The following is a 17,405-nucleotide window of genomic DNA, read 5'->3' as shown; positions in this document are numbered from 1 at the left end:
TACTGCTCCGACTATGAGTGCTCCAACTGCTTTCTATTAAACTCTACCCGTCTATTAAAATAGGTATTCATGCTTCGTGCAGCTTCTCCGATTTGCGGAAATACTTTGCAGCCACACCGGAAGAGTACGCCAAGATAAACTATGCCAACAATAAGGCTGAATACAGCACTATTATTACCTCTCTTACTGCTCAGTGAAGGTACTAATTTGATTGAATTATTTTGGTTTGGGGAATCTATTAATCATATTATTATTCTTGCCCCCTTGTATGTATGTATGATTATGAATTAGGCATTACTTGTTGATGGATGTTTATGATGACATGATGTTGGATGGAGTAAATCCAGGGAGAGATACATTTCATTCACTTCTTATTAGCACCATGAAAGGTGCTCGCTTGCAAGATGCTTTCATTTTTCGCGACCAATCTATAGTCTTCATCCCTGATGTATGTCTCCTTTCCTATGCTTCATCATCATCATCATCATAATAGTAATAGTGGACAACAAGTGGTATCTACCCGAAACAGTTTCACTACATTATCCCCAAAAAGGTAGGGGTAAGATTTGCGTACACCCCACCCTTTCCAGACCCCACTTGTGGGATTATACTAGGTGGTTGTTGTTGTTGTTGTTAGTGGACTACAAGCGGTGTGCGGCAATTGGCGTAGGTGTAAAATGGTTTTGGCCTAGTTTAACTAATTGTGCATAACTGCTTAAATATGGATGCATGTGTAATCCTCGGTAATTTCTGTTGAATAAGAACTTGGATTAGCAATACTGAGTAGGTAGTAATTTTAGTCTGTTACTCTTACCGGGAAAAGTAAGAAGTTGATGTGTATATTTTGGTTAATTATGCAGCGATTCGTAGCGCTGAAAGTACAAAAGAGTCCGCTGCATTACACGAAAGCAGCGATGGATGAGATCACCATTTTAAAACCGGTCGCAGAGTGTGATCTGGATGATAAAAAATGTGTTGCGAAGTTACTGGATAATTTTAAACACTCGGGTCCAAATGGGCAACACGCGTGTATTGTTTTTGAGTATGTGGGTGATAATCTCTTGACTCTTCTTAAGTATAGTGATTATCATGGACTGCCTATTCATATGGTCAAAGAGCAATGTTTTTATGTTCAGTGGGATTGGATTATTTGCACAAACAGCTTTCTATAATACACACCGATTTGAAACCCGAGAGTGTACCACTCTGCTCAACAATTGATCCATCTAAGGACCCCAGAAAATCTGGAAAACCTCTTATACTTCCTAATCATAAGGATAAAACCACGCTGGATGGCGGAGCTCCGAAGGGTTATGTAACATCAGATGAAAATTTGATTAAGAACCACCATAAGAAGATTAGAAGAAAGTCCAAACAAGCAGCCCAATGTTTTGCGGGAAATGAAAATTCTCTCGTGACTAAGGCTGGACAACATACCTCAGCTTCTGCGGAGTCAACAAATGGTCCGTCCGCTTGATTTTTCAGTTAATGCTAATAGAACGTCAAATGCCAGTGCTGCAACAGGCAGCGGGAAAGAATGAGGGTCCTAAGAAGGGAAGCCATTCTACAAGGAGGAAGTTTTTGGAATTAGTCGACCTAAAGTGCAAAGTCGTTGACTTTGGCAGTGCATGTTGGACATACAAACAGTTCACAGATGATAACTTTGGTCTTTCGCTTGCATTTGTTCTGTGCTTGAAACTGGCGACGTGCTATTTGATCCTTACTGTGATGATAACTTTGACAGAGATGAGGTAAAGGTTTATTACTTCACTATTACTTATATTCTGGTTTGTTTGTTTAATGTTATTCTTCTACGCGCATTTGCGTACTTTGAGAGGAAACTTTGTGTCGACTTAGATATGGGTCGTTTCTCTTTAAGATTCTATAAATTGCATTAAATTTTGGTTTGTTAAGTCTATGATGCCCATGTCTATACTTTTATGTTTTATTTATGTTATCAATGTACGTTTTATTTTCCTTATAAATATGGATATGACTAGTCTGGTGATGCTTTTGTAACTTGTAACTAGTCCGATTTTGTCCTCAAGCATGGTTATATAAAATATCTGGGATATTTCTATGCAGCTCGACCATCCCATCGCATACTTAGAGGTACTAGTAGTCATTTGCTTAATTCTACTTCATGGTGTAAGATAATTTGACTTGAAACAAGATTATTCATAATCGAAATTCTTAATTATGGTGTGATTATGAATAAATTCTATACAATATGAAATTAACATGATATATTAGGCTATATTCTAACACTCCTCAAGTAGGACAGAATAGATCATAAGCTAAAGGTTCCTTCGTTAGGCTCATAACTGTGTTAATGGTCGATTGTCAACCAATCAGTTTCATCTGATACTTTAAGAATATTTTCTTTGTGAGATGATCACACCTTATCTCGATTTGGCCACCTCTATTACAAGAATATTTGAGCTAATGCAAAACTTGATATGTAGTGAATAAAAAGATGTTTAAGTGTTCCACTTCCTTGCTGATCATTGCAATCAACCACAAGATAGATATAATAACGCTCAGAAAAATATACTAACTCACTACCTGATCACTATGAACGAAGTCAAATTGCTGTACCATATAGTTGCAACATAGTTTACTTGATGACACATTTCTCTTATTTCTTAGTGTGATTGATTCAGTATTGTCAAATGAATTGAGCTTTTATGCAACAAGTCAGCTCAACCTCAAAAGTTTCACTATTATAAGTTATAAGAAAATTTGATATGTTTCAAGGACTCCAACAAGTATTGCTATTGGAATACAGATCATCAAATTGTTCTTTCTCTCGAGCTGAATTTGTGAAAAGTAGGGGGAAGAGTCGTAAGGACACGAAGTTCAGATATCGAAAGAGCATAGTTTTGTACTAATCCTAGGCATTATACCACTTGCAGCCTAATATACATCTTACAAATATAGGATTAACCTAGGGACAGTTTTTGCCATTCCTTGTTGGTCTCTCCAAAATTCCATAAGTGAAATTGTGGCTTCCTTCACTCATTCCGTACAGATCCACGTCAAGTTTAAATCACACTTCTTCCATTGATAATCTAATGATCTTCTTTTCTCAGCTCATCTATTGCTTTACTTTTAGTTGTCAATAATGTGACGTTAGGTGATAAATGACATCTTCCCAAGTATTGGGGAAAAAAATGACGGAAGTTCACCCAAGTATTCATTTGTGTTGACATTCCTCATCTGCAGTAGTGAATGGAGAAAGAATTCAATAAATATTTTAGATCTTAAAGACTACTAGCCTTTGAAAGCTTAATAATCTAAAGAAATAAACAAATATAAGAGAGAGCGATCAGCAACTTTTTAGCTGAGAATGTCAAGAGTTTTTAACATTTGCAAACAAAATTTTTAAGCAGTTGTGAATTGTCAAGGGATTAAAAAAACAAGAAGGGAAAACTTAATGCTGATAGTTTAGAAGTCAGTCTAATAAGAGCATTAGGTGGCAGCAATTAGAAGTTCTTGTACGTTTTAATCAAACCAAAATTGGGTTCAGTTGTCCTTGATGGAGCAATAAAGTATTTGGGGTTTTGTATGATATACTGATATTGTTTTTCAAAACCGAGAATCCATTGTTTCCAACTTCTAAAGTCGGTAGATAATGGGTCCACCCCTCTTCCCTTCTCCACTAGGATTCAAACTCATAACGTGTGGCAAACACACATCCCCCACTTTACCAATTTACTGATTTCGAAGTGATATTTACTTCTGACCGAATATGCTACCCTTACCTCTCCCACTATCACACCTTCTGGGAATAAGAGTGCATACTTGATTTAGAGCCTTAAAGTTTCCCTGCAGTCAAAACTTCTCCGCACTAAATGTTGATGTTTAAACGTCATATTTTATCCAATCTTTCTGAAACATGATGTTATGTGGTTTGCTTTCTGTTGGATTCATAATTTTGTGTACTCCGACATCTGGTTGGCTGCCCTTCCAACATTGCAGGTATGCAATTGTTCGGGACATTACTGCTGCTAGTCTTGGTCTGAATAAATTCTGCTATGCTGGGCTTATAGCGGCTCACAAGAATAAGGAACCTGTCACGGATGATCTAGCTTCCTAGGTGGGCAACTAGTTCGTCCATGTATTTTTACAAGTTTTCCGTTTTTTAATATCTTAACTTATTTGATTTTGTTATTTCCTGGAGTAGATTATTGAGCTAGTTGAGCAACTTAGTGACATTCCTGTAAGATCCATGAGTATATTTTTCGGCTTGGTGGATTTTTAAATAGGGAATTGACAGTTTATCATGTTGCATTTCATGCCTGTGCTGACCTAAAAAGTGTGGAGGTACCATACATGACATCCACTAACATGATCATTTGATGTAGTTCAGTTTTGCTTTATTAGATATGGCCCAAATCCTTCTGTTTTTTCCCTGAAAATTATCCTGCCATTCACTTGGCATTCATGTATTTAGACGTTCTAATTCAACATGTTGTATGCATAACGCCAATTGCAAGATAAGAGCGTAGTGCATGAGATGAACCGCGAGAACAGACTGGGAACCTGGTTGTTTTCCTGTAGTTACATAACACTATAGGTTGTTTTCCTGGTTGTTGGTCAAGCTGCTGCTCTTACCCGGGAAGAGTTTACTATGACGAGAGTCAAAATAGTTAACGGATAATTTTGACGATAGAAATTACTATAACATTTATGTTGATCTTATAGAAGTTATAAAAAATGAATCATTTTGCTATTTTGTCACTTGTGAAGCTGTGAGGTGCTTTGTTTCTTTGATATCCTATAAGGGTGCTCTTATTTGCTGGTGTTATATGTTAGTCTTTATTCTCCAAGATGCTCTTTTGAAGTCTTTGTGAGTGAAGAGCTTTGTTTATTTTCTTTTTTCTTTTGTTTCCGTGCTCGTTGTGGTATTATACACAATTGCCCACTCTCTTTGTTCTTTTTATAGTTGTCCTTCCTATGTTCTAAATTGAAATTAAATATGTTGTCATTTAAGTGCTAATTAATTGAAATTATTTATTCATTTTTTATAGGTGTCCAAAATCATGAAGGAGATGAAGAAAGAAGTGATGAAGAAATTGACAAGATTTTTGAATTGTTGATAGAGGCTTTAATATCGATTTTTTTTATTTTGAATAGTGTGAAACTTATTGCCACTCGAATTTGTGGAAAAACTAATGATCATTTGACTTTAACATTTTTCTTTTGGGTTTAGATTACGGATTATTATTAATGAAAGATTTTGTTGTGATGTGTGTATATTTATTTCAATTGGTATTTGAACTGTTAATGGTATTTGAAGTAGTTGGAATAGGTAGCAAAAATCGTTGCAATAGCTAATTATAATAGTTGCAAGAGGTAGCAAAAAAATGTTGCAAAAGACCTAAAAAACCGTTGCAATGGGTGTCAAAAAGAGTTGCAATAGGTAGTTAAAAATCGTTGCAAAAGATCAATAAGCGCTGCAGTAGATATCCGAAAGTTGTTGCAATAGGGTTATTGCAACGTTTTTCCATCGTTGCAATATAGTCTATTGCAATGGTTCTTAACCGTTACTATATACGATACAAAGCGTCGCAATAGGAGGTTAGGAAAACTGTTGCAATAGGTCTATCTATCCGTTGCAATAACCGTTGCGATAGACCTATCCCAACGTTAACATACGCAACGCCTGCCTAATTGTTGCAATAGATCTATGGCAGCGGTTTTTTTTATCTATTGCAATGATTTTTGAACGATTGCCATAGGGCTAATTTCTTGTAGTGTCTCACAAAAGAGTTTAGGCTCCGAGTTGAATGTTCAAATTCTCTTAACATAGTATTAAGAAGCCCAGTTATACAAGTATTTTTTCTTTACCTATATGATGTTCTGGGTTTCTTTCTCACCTTTTCTTGTCGATCCACGTATTTTACTCCAAGCTCATTTCATAGAATAATGATCCTATTTTCTTCAGCTCTAATCCAGATAAACCCACTCTTATCATGTCGAGAGTAATTAAGTTTATATGATGTATTTGGTGTACGTGTAAAATTCATGAAATGGGTTACTCATGCAAAAAGGAGCCACATGACTTTCTCTCATTAATTATGTAAAAATTTTAAATGAATTTATAACATCTTGAATCACTTTTATCTCCATTTAAAATTTTTGAAATGAATAATCAAATTCTTTCGCATTTTCTAAGAGTTTGTTCAAATTGAGTAGGATCATTTCCTTAATAAGCAATTGACTTTGAAGTAAGAATGTTTATGTCTATTCAATAATTTCACAAATAGTTTGTGAGATACTATTTAATAAGAACATAAAGTTAATAACCCGTAAAGTTGCACAATTAGTGTTTCTGATAATTGATTAAGTTTAATTCCCAAATAACTTATTGGGACATATAATTTCAATGGATTTACCTCGTAAAGAGTTCAACGGATTTAGCAATAAATCTAAAGACATGTCAATTATTAAGTAAAAACTTCAAAAGAAAAATAACGAAAACAAGAATAAAAGAGAAATGAATCAAGACAAGATAAATTAATGATTATCAAATTTAATCAAAGCAAGACGAGGCAGATTAAAACTTTATGTTTACTCCTTCGCAAGTTAAGACTTCATCAGCCCATACATATTTATCATTCACAGGGAGTATTAATTATTTCCTTCGTTCTAATTTATGTGAAGTTTTAAAAAAGCAAAAGATATGTAAATTTTATGAAATAAAACAAGTTATAAATTATAATTTTTAAGTAGTTTTAAAATATTTTCATTAAAAACATGATGATATCATGCTAAAATTAAATTATTTTTAAATATAAAATTATGTTATTATTCTTTAAAAAATAAAATTGAAATGGAAAGTGTACTTTTTTTATTAACTGAATTTACTAGCATAAGAAGTGGCTCAAAAGTAGAACTCGCAAAAAATCGTTGAGGATGGTGATGACAATAGTTTTTAATTTTTATTTTTGATTTTGGATTAGAAATAAATTTATTCACATACTAAATTTTCAGTATCAAACAAGAGTATGCGAAGAGTCCTAAATTTTTTTTTTTTTAATGAATGAATGATCTCTTTAAAATGATTCAGACAATTTCTACTACTTGAGCTAATTTTTAAAATTGAATGAAGTTTAAAAGTCTGTTTCTTAACAAAATCTGCCAAATTTATTACTATATATGGGAGAATTTATCATTTTGATAGTTCTCACATGAATGTATTTTATATATTTTATCCTTAATATAGTTTTAATGACCTTTCAAGATCTCATCAATTTTAGTAAATTTGAGAAATTATGTGAACTTTTAAAATGATATACAAAAAATGATGAGACATAAAGAAGTGATAGTGACACTATAAAATATCTATTTATCCAACTACATCTAAAATTACTTCAAAATTTTGTTATCTTTTTTTATGTGGAATAATAATAATTTAATAAAAGCGAACACTCATTTTTATTAATCCTCACAAAATTTTTTTGAAGCTTTAATAATCTTGTAAGATTTCACCCATTCAAGAAACATTTACAAAAAGTAATTTATTGAGTTTGACTTTTAATTATATAGTCTGAATACTATTTTTATTTATCGTACAATAGTTTGTAGCATCAAATATTTTTATATCAATCAAATATTGTATTATTTTTTAAAATAATGAATTAGCTAATCTAAAGTTTAATTGAGAAAAAATAATAAAATTAATTAAATATAACGCAAAAATCAATTCAAGGGAAATATACTTTTGTTTTACTTTAATAAAGGCAGCATAGGAAGAAGGGTGGCAATACCACATTTTTCTTATGGTCCAACACCAAAGTTGGGGCAGGAATTAAATTGGCCTAAGTATTTTCCCTTTGTCTATTCTATACACCTTTTTGGCTGCAAAACAAAGGGGCTGATTTTGCAAGAAGGCACTGCTGTTAGATGCACTCACTGCACTAAAGGTGAAAAATGACAAATATACCTCTAAATTCTGATAAATGGTAAATATGTATTCTTCATACTTTGGGTATATATATATATGCCTCTACTATTAACGAATACATATACACAGTAGTGGCATATGTGTACCCAAAATATGACGGTGTTAGAACATACATAGCGGAAGCAATTAACAAGGATCAATCTAACTTACATGAAATCTAGATAACATAATTAAAGATAGGTTTTAAAGAATGTACTAACCTGTTGAAGCTTTTACAGAAGTCATACAAAGCAATGTTCTCCAGGACTGTAATCTTCTACTAAAATCAAACTAAACTTTTTCAATCAACACTTGAGTGGCAAGTGTAAATTCATTTTTCAGAAGGATGATTCTGGTGAAAACCTTAGCCCTATACTTATACACAATTTCAATTGTGTAACTGTTAGGGCACTACTTCACCATCAATATCCCAGAAACGTTTTTCCCATTAAACACCAGAAGCTTTTTTTCATAAATAAGTAAAATGTTTATATATTTAAATATCAAAACGTTTTTACCAAAAATGTGATTTTTTTTTTCCTATTTTAATGCTAACGCTTATTCTTATTTTATTCTGAGTTGATTAATTAATTTGGTATAGCAGAGACCATAGATTTATAAATTGAGGCTTCCAATTATGATATTAATTCGCAAAATGAATGAATTCTCATATCACAATAAATTATAAATTATTTTATTAAAAATATGTAATTGCACTCCTCGGTTTTATTTCAAAATCTACCATAACATCTTATTAAATCCCATATTAGAATTAACGACACCAATTAATTAAATCTAATTTTCTAAAAAATTTAATTTACTGATTAATTTAATTCTTTATTTATAATGCTTAACTTATTTCACATGACAGATATAAAATCCACATGCAAGGTTTTCACGTGAAAACTTATAAGTAATCATAAAGAGGTGACTTCTATCTCAAGTCCGAGACATGGATTAGAGAATCCTAATGGATTTAAACATAGCTACCGGTGAAAAGATTTTCTCACTGTCAATTTTTTATTTTTGAGTAAACCTTGTCGCAACAAGCCTACCCTTAAAAGTTTGCACTTTTACATCCACACCTTTCTTTTTCTTATATATCTATCTACAAACAATGGGTTTGACTCTCCCAGGTGGTTCTACAAGTTTTCAGACTTGATTGGAATACATAGACTTCATTTCAAATTTCATAGTAGTAATTCACATTTTAGCATCTTTTTCATGTAGTGCTTCGGGGTAATCAAGGGGATCTATATTAGGCTCCCCAGGGATTCTATCATAAGATTCTCCTAAGAGCACAAATCATAAAGGTTTTCTAATAATTCTTCTACTATGGCGACTAGTCACAACAAGATCTGCTATATCTGGAACTAAATTTTGAAAACCTTGAATGTCTTCCTGTACAATAGTAGGTTGCTCGACATTTTCCTAAACATTTTTCTTCACAATTACAGGTTGCTCGATATTAGTCCCACTACTTTGAGGTGGCGTGATGTCAAGTACTTTCTCTTGTGCAACCAATTGTCGATTGAAATTTCTCTCACTACATGGATGCAGTGGTATGTCAATAATGATTTTTAAAATTTGTTCTTGTGTTTAGTTATTAATTATTCTATTGTTCAATTCCTGTAGAATGATTTTACTTTTAAAAATGTGGTTCATTAAATAATCGCCTTCAAGAAATCTGTCATTTGTCGAAACAATTCCTTTTGCTCTTTAGAATAATAAAATAAATCCCCTTTCGTTCCTTTTGGATATCCAATAAAAACATACACTTCTGTCCTAGATTTCAATTGGTATCAGTAGTCTTCTTACATATGCTAAATAATGTAAAAAAATTACATGATTTGTTTTATATATGTTGGATAATCGTTGCATAAATCATGTTGGTGATGGTTTTTATCATGTTTTTGATGATATAATGATCAACCAAACTTAAAATTATCATACAGAAAACAAAAATGAATTTTACATAGTTTTGTCAAAACTATTTTTCTAAATTAAGAGTAAAACTGTAATGAGTTTCGACTAAGTCCAACCATAGTCATTACTCATATGCTCTAGCGAGCACCATGGTGGCAGGGCAAAATTGCCTAGGCAGTTTGTTTCACCTTCGCAAGTTTTTTTATTAGTAAATGTATAAATTATGCCTAATTACACTATGAATTAAGGAAAAAACTGTAATTTTTTGGAATTGATCCAACTACCTTCGTTACTTATATAGCTTAACAAGTAGCATAGTGATAAGGCCAAATAGTACGGTACGCCCTGATGACCCTCGCAAATAGCCTGGCCGATGATTGCCACTTGGTTGATTTTAGAGTTTTTCAGTTTTTAATGAACTCCAAATGACCAAAAATTTTGTAGATTCATCGAAAATGACCCAGTGAGCAATATTCAATGCTATGTTGTGATCTTGACTCTTTTTTGGCCATTCATGATCGTTCTGATGGGTTTTGGGCATTTTTATGCTTTCTAAAAAATTGAAAATTCTGAAAAAATTATTTTTTGCAAATCAGTGGTGATATGGATCATCCCTTATAGTTTCCAATGGTTAATTACAGTAGATAATATGAGTTTACATGTTGATATAGGTCATCTTCCCCATCAGATAAACTTGTATGGTATAATACTGTATTTTAGTCTCTTGTATTTGATGACTTGTATTAACTTTTCAACTAAGTTACATGATGTTTCAATGGTACATAGACTTATTAAATGTGATATTTGCCTAAATTAAATCAGTAGTTAACTCTATTGCTGAGTTGGTTCTGTTTTATTTAAGAGATGAAATATTACTTTATATTTGCTTAAATAGTTAAGTTTTTCTAATGATTCTAACTATTTATGTGTATGGTTATATGTCTAATGTGTTTTTTTTTAAAGAATTTTATCATTCTGCAGCATGTCTAAAGATCTATTTTAATTTGATTATATAACAAATTAATCATGTATTCTTTCAATCCCTTAACTTTCATCCTGAATCAAAATAAACTAGAAGGCCCTAACTACGTTGACTGAAAATGAAACTTGGATATTGTTCTTACTATTGAAGGCTTTAAATTTATGTTGGTTGAGGAATGTCCTATTAAGCTGGTTGAATCCACTGATTATGAGACTAAAGCCTATGATAAGTGGGTTAAGGTTGACAAGATGGGAAGATGCTACATTCTTGCCTCTATGGACAATATGTTGCAACATCAATATCAGTCCATGACTATTGCCTACGATAAGTTAGAATCTCACAGAGATATTCGGTGAGAAACATCGTGCTGCAAAGCAGACGGCCATGAAATCTCTCTTGACCACTAAAATGATTGAAGAAACTTCAGTGAGGGAGCACGTTCTTAAAATGATGTGTTTATTAAACAATCTAGAAATTCTTGGTGCGATTATTGGTAAGGAATCTCAAGTAGAGATGGCCTACAGACTTTGTTGGATAGTTTTCAGGAGTTTCGCTTAAATTATAACATGAATAAGATGGAGTTATCTGTCACGACCTGAGTCTACCCCTTGGTCGCGACAAAAACACTGACAACTACAAGTGACCACAAGCTAACCCATGAGCTAGTACCTTCTATTAGTATTGAATAAAAAGTAATAAAATGCACGTGCGGAAGATAAGCTGATAAGATACTATAAAAATGAATACTGATATATGTAGCAACGATATGTCTGAAATAACTGATAAAATACTAAAATACTAAACTGCCTATCTGAAACAACTGATAAAGACTGAAAGAACTGACTAACTATTTAACTGATTATCTGAAAGCCTCTAAACATTATGAGGAGTTGATGGGATAAGCCCCCAACTAAAACGACTAACTGAGCATAAGGAATACTGAAATAACTGAGAAAACATATCATGTCCTTGATGGATGAGGAGTCACCACTACTACTGTTGGGTAAGACTGAGCTGTCTAAGAACTATCGGGAAACTGTGATCCAAACCTATGTTATAAAATAATATAGGACAAAGAAAAGTACACGGTTAGTACTCTGAATGTACTAGTACATGAGGTAAGGACTGTCTGAAATGCATGAGATAACTGAGCATGAATGCATGAACATATAATAACTGAGAATACAAGACCAAGAATAAACAAATTTTTGAGATAATCTGAAAGGTGTATAACTGAATAACTGAGAATTTGCACACTTGGTCAAGCAAACCTAAACTGATATACACTAAATACTGTACAGAGACTATGGGAGGTATCATATAATCGACATGCCCCAATCTGAGCTAATTAGGGTCCAACCTATGACCCCAGTTGAAAGGGTGTTAGTACCGTATCACGGGTACTAACACTGGCTGTATGGATCCACTAGTCTGATGTCCTAAAAGACTAGAGAGTCAGTCCTAAACTGGCAGGTGACCCCTACGAGAGTATCAGTCCTAAACTGATGGGTGACATCTCATAATCCTATGTTATCTATGTAATTCCGGAACTTAAAGACTGCTACTAAGGACTTAATCCTAACTGGCAGATGAGCCCCTATCCCTAAGTTTTCTCGGTGCTAAATCCTACTCCAAACTGAACTGACACTAGTACTGAGCTGAATTAAATTTAACTGAACATAATTTCTGATAGTACTCATCATGGCATATTAACTGAGACAAATAACAATATCTATGATTTAACTGGATCATTACTTGAAAATCTAAAATCATTTTAAATACATAGGTATTGGTTGTTCATAATTCGACAACATTGAATAACAATGAAGCACAATAACAAAGCTTTAAAACTATTGTAGGGGGTCATGGTTCAAAGACCCAAAACATAGACATTTCATCAAACATGTGAGAATCATGTACTTGAATATGGGAATATCTTAAAACAGGAGGAAACAACATGATTATATAGCTAGATTCACAATTCAATGTTATAATATGAAATTCACTGGAATATGACATGGGAAGTTGAAACTTGAAACGTGAGATAACCTAAATTTTCATGGAATTATTTGTAGACATGAATTGAGTCAAACTACTAAGGAAAAACATAAATCAAACTCATCTTGAACATATTTAACTTCACTATAAGGGAAAATTCATATTTTAATCAAAGAAGAGTTTTTTGGGCTCCATAGGTGAAAGGGACCCATGGATGAACAACATCCCACATACCTCCATAGTTAGATCCTTGAGTAACACTTTGAACTAGAAAGCTTGAACTCTTGGAAGAAAAAGTTTGAATTTTTTTGTTCTTGGGATGAAGAAGGATTTCTACGTGATTGATTTTGAAGTTAATGGGAAAATAATGCCCTTTTGGAAGCCCAAATCATGTTAAGGATGAATCACGTTGAGGGAAATGACTCAAATTCCCCTTAGCTTAATGACAAAGGGGCTAGACAGAATAGCACTGGCATGCCGCAGGCTCCAGTCAGGCGGAAGAAGCCCCGTGTCGCGGGCTTATCTCGGGGGGTTCTCTATTTTTATTTCCCAAACACACCCCTATGCCCGTTTAAAAATCCCTAATATCTCTCGAGACACACCTTTAACCTCCCTAAACATGAATCAACTAAAAAACCAATGTCTCGGGGTCGGAAAGACCAAAATAAAATTTTGTGAAGTTTAGGAGTCTTGAAAATGACTAAGTCCTTAACACTTAGTGAAAATTTCAAGCCTTGAACCCCTTAAGCATGCAACTAGAGGATAAAACGAGCTTAAAACTTTATGGGGTATTAAATTATCCCTTGTGAAGCTGATGAATACACCGCAGGAGGTAGAATCTATCGTTAAACAACAAGCTCTTCTTGCAGCGTTGATGGTTGACAAGCCTTCGTCTTTGACTTCTAAGACGAAAGGTGAAAAGCAAAAAAAGAAAAAGCCTTGAAGGTTTCAGGGGATAATGGTGGTGTGGCTAAGCCTAAGAGTAAGTGCTTTCATTGCAAGCAACTTAGTCATCATAAGAAATAGTGCCCCTGCTACATAACTAAGATGCAAAAATAAGGTACATCTTTTTCATATATCGTTGAAATATTTTTAGTAGTTATTTCTACCCAGTTTTGGGCTATATATTGGAAAGGCACTAATTATACGTGCACTTCTTTGCAGGAGTTTCCAAAAACACAACACCTAAGTGAAAATGAACTAAACATGTTTAAGCAAATGGGGAACCAACACCAGCCTTAGCTATAGCAAATATTTCCATATCGATTAGTAGTTCTAGAATTTTAACTTTAAATAATGTTCTCTACGTACCTTCTATAAGAAGGAATTTAATTTCAGTGTTAAAAATAATGGATGATGGTTATAATGTTTATTTTACTAATAATTGTAAGATTATTAAGTTTAATAAGAAATTTATTATTTCTTCTCCTAGAATACATGATCTATTTATATTTGATATTTTTCATAATATGCTACAACCAATGAAACGTAATAATGTTGATCAATCACATAAAAGAAAATGTATTTCAGAATTGCGTGAAAAATAATTATGGCACTTACGCTTAGGTCATATTAACATAAATAGAATTTCACAGTGGGTTTCTGATGGACCTTTGAGTTTATTGAAATTGGAGGCACTTCCAACTTGTGAATTTTGTTTAGATGGTAAAATGACCAAGGGGATTTTTCCTTCCAAAGAAAATAGAGTTAGTAATAAGTTAGAATTCTTTCATAATAATTTGTATGGTCCTATGAATATACAAGCAAGGGGTGATTTTGAGTATTTTGTGACTTTCACATATGAATACTCAAAATATAGATAAGTTATTTGTTGCGCCATAAATCTAAATGCTTTGAAAAATTCAAAGAATTTAAGATGGAAATGAAAAAGCAACATTTCAAACATATCTATACATTACGATCTGATCATGGTGGTGAATATCTTTCTACGAAATTCATCAAATTCTTATCAAAATAAAAAATTACATCTCAATATTCTACTCCAGAAACACAACAATAAAATAATGTGGCAAAATGACTTAATAGAACTCTTGTGAAAATGGTTAGATCAATGTTAAGTTATTCATATTTGCTCTTTTCTTTATGCAGTTATGCATTAAAAATAGTGAAATATATTCTGAACTTGGTTCCTTCAGAATTAGTACCTTTAACCCCAGCCGAATTATGGAGTGGAGGAAAGTCTAGTCTATGGCATATTCGAGTTTCGGGTTGTCCAACACATGTGCTAAAATAAAAATTTGATAAATTGAAATCAAGGATAGAAGTGTGCATTTTTATTGGATATCTAAAAAGAATGAAAGTGGGTTTATTTTATTGTCCCAAGGAACAGAAGGTGATTGTTTTGACAAATTCCATATTTCTTGATTAGGATTATTTAATAAATCATGTTTTAGAAGAAAAATTGTTTTATAAAAATTTAGCAATAGAATAACGAATAATAAAATACAAAAATAAATTTTGGAAACCGTTATTGACATACCACTACATCCACATAGTGGGAGAAATGTCAACAGGCAAAAGGGTTGTATAAGAGCAAACACTTAAAGTCATGTTACCTCAAAGTAGTCGGACTAATATTGAGAAACCTGCAATTGTGGAGGAAAACATTCAGGAAAATATTGAGCAACCTTCCATTGTATAGGAGAAAGTTCAGGGTGTTCAACATTTAAGTCCAGATGTAGCAGATTCTATAGTGACTTGCTGTTGTGGTGGGAGAATTATTAGAAAAACTTTATGATTTACGCTCTTGGGAGAACCATACGATAGAATCCCTAAGGAGATAATACAAATCTCCTTAATTACATCGAAGCACTACATGACAAAGATGGTAAAATGTGAATTGTTGCTATGAAATCAGAAATAAAGTCTATGTATTTCAATTAAATCTAGGAACTTGTAGAACCACATGTGGGATTCAAACTCATTGGTTGTAGATGGATCTATAAGAAAAATAAAGGTGTGGATGAAAAGTGTAAACTTTTAAAGCTAGACTTGTTGCGAAAGAGTTTACTCAAAAAGAAGGAATTGACTATGAAGAAACCTTTTTGCCGGTAGCTATGCTTAAATCCATTAGTATTCTCTTATCTATTGTTTCCCATTATGATTTTGAGATTTGTCAAATGAATGTCAAGATGACTTTCCTAAATGAAATTCTTGATGAGTTCATTTATATGACACAACCAGAAGGTTTCATCGAAAATAGTAATGAAAAAGAGTTTTGTAACCTTAAGAGATCCATTTATAGTTTGAAACAGACATCTAAGTCATATAATACTTATTTTTATAATTCGATTAAGACTTTTGATTTTGATCAATGTGAAAATGAGTCATATGTCTATAAGAAGTGGGACAGAGAAAGAGTAGTTTTTGATTCTATATGTAGATGACATTTTGCTCATAGAAAATAATGTGAACATGTTGATTCTGTTAAAAAGTGGCTTTCCTCGCGTTTTGATATGAAAAACTTGAGAGAAGCGATTCATATCCTTGGGATCAAGCTCATGCGAGATCGCAAATAAAGATACTAAATTTATATCAAGCACATTATATTGAGATTATTCTTTCAAGGTTTAGCATGTAAAATTCCAAAAAGAGATTTATTTCTTTTAGGCACGAAATTACTCAATCAAAGGATCAATTGCCCAAAAACAACAGATGAGATAGAGAGAATGAAGGTGGTCCTGTATGATTATGATGTTGGGAATTTTATGTATGTTATATTGTGCACTAGATCAGATATTTTGCTTTGTTGTAGGCATGATTAGCAGATTTCGGTCTAATCTTGGGCAAGAACATTGAATCGCATTTAAGCATATAATCAAGTACCTGAAAAGAACTAGGGATTATATGCTTGTTTTTCATTCTAGGAATCTTGTACCTATTGGGTATACAAATTTAGATTTTCTATCAGATAAAGATTCTATAATATCTACCTTGGGATATGTGTTTACTTTAGGAAGTGGAGCTATTATTTGGAAAAGCATCAAGCAATCATGTGCTACTGATTCCACCATGGAAGTCGAATATGTAGGTGCCTCTGTGGCGGCTAAGGAGGCTATTTGGCTCGATAAATTTCTGAAAGAGCTTGGAGTAGTTCCTTCGGTTCAAACACTACTACCACTTTATTGTGACAATGATGGTGCAGTTGCAAACTTGAAAAAACTACGAAGCCATAAAAGAAGTAAACATATTGAGAGGAAATATCACTTGATTTGAGATATAACTCAAAGGGGTGATGTGAGATTTTTGAAGATTAAGTCAAAGAATAATTTGGCGGACCCAATAACTAAAGGTTTAACCCAAAATATTTTTGATAAGCCTATGGAATAAATGAGTGTTAAAATTGTGCATGTATAGGTATGTGTCTAAGTGGGAGATTGTTAGAATATGCTATTAATCATGTGGTTTATGTTATAGTGTTATATTTTTATTCCATGAAAAGATATTTTATTATATTACTGGAATCTTTATATGGATATATCATTATGTTAAAATGCGTTTTCTTTTCTTATATAGTAGACAATTTTT

The 17,405-nt window shown here is 32.8% G+C and overlaps 1 pseudogene; it reads left to right on the top strand.

Moving 5' to 3' along the window:
• The first annotated feature begins 205 nt into the window (after positions 1-205).
• Positions 206-5,259, top strand: LOC107862327 (annotated as a pseudogene).
• The last annotated feature ends 12,146 nt before the right edge of the window (positions 5,260-17,405 follow it).

Source organism: Capsicum annuum, unplaced genomic scaffold, assembly GCF_002878395.1.
Source record: "Capsicum annuum cultivar UCD-10X-F1 unplaced genomic scaffold, UCD10Xv1.1 ctg5080, whole genome shotgun sequence".
NCBI lineage: Eukaryota > Viridiplantae > Streptophyta > Magnoliopsida > Solanales > Solanaceae > Capsicum > Capsicum annuum.
The sequence above is the reverse complement of the archived record's forward strand: the minus strand, read 5'-3'. Positions and strand labels throughout refer to the sequence as shown.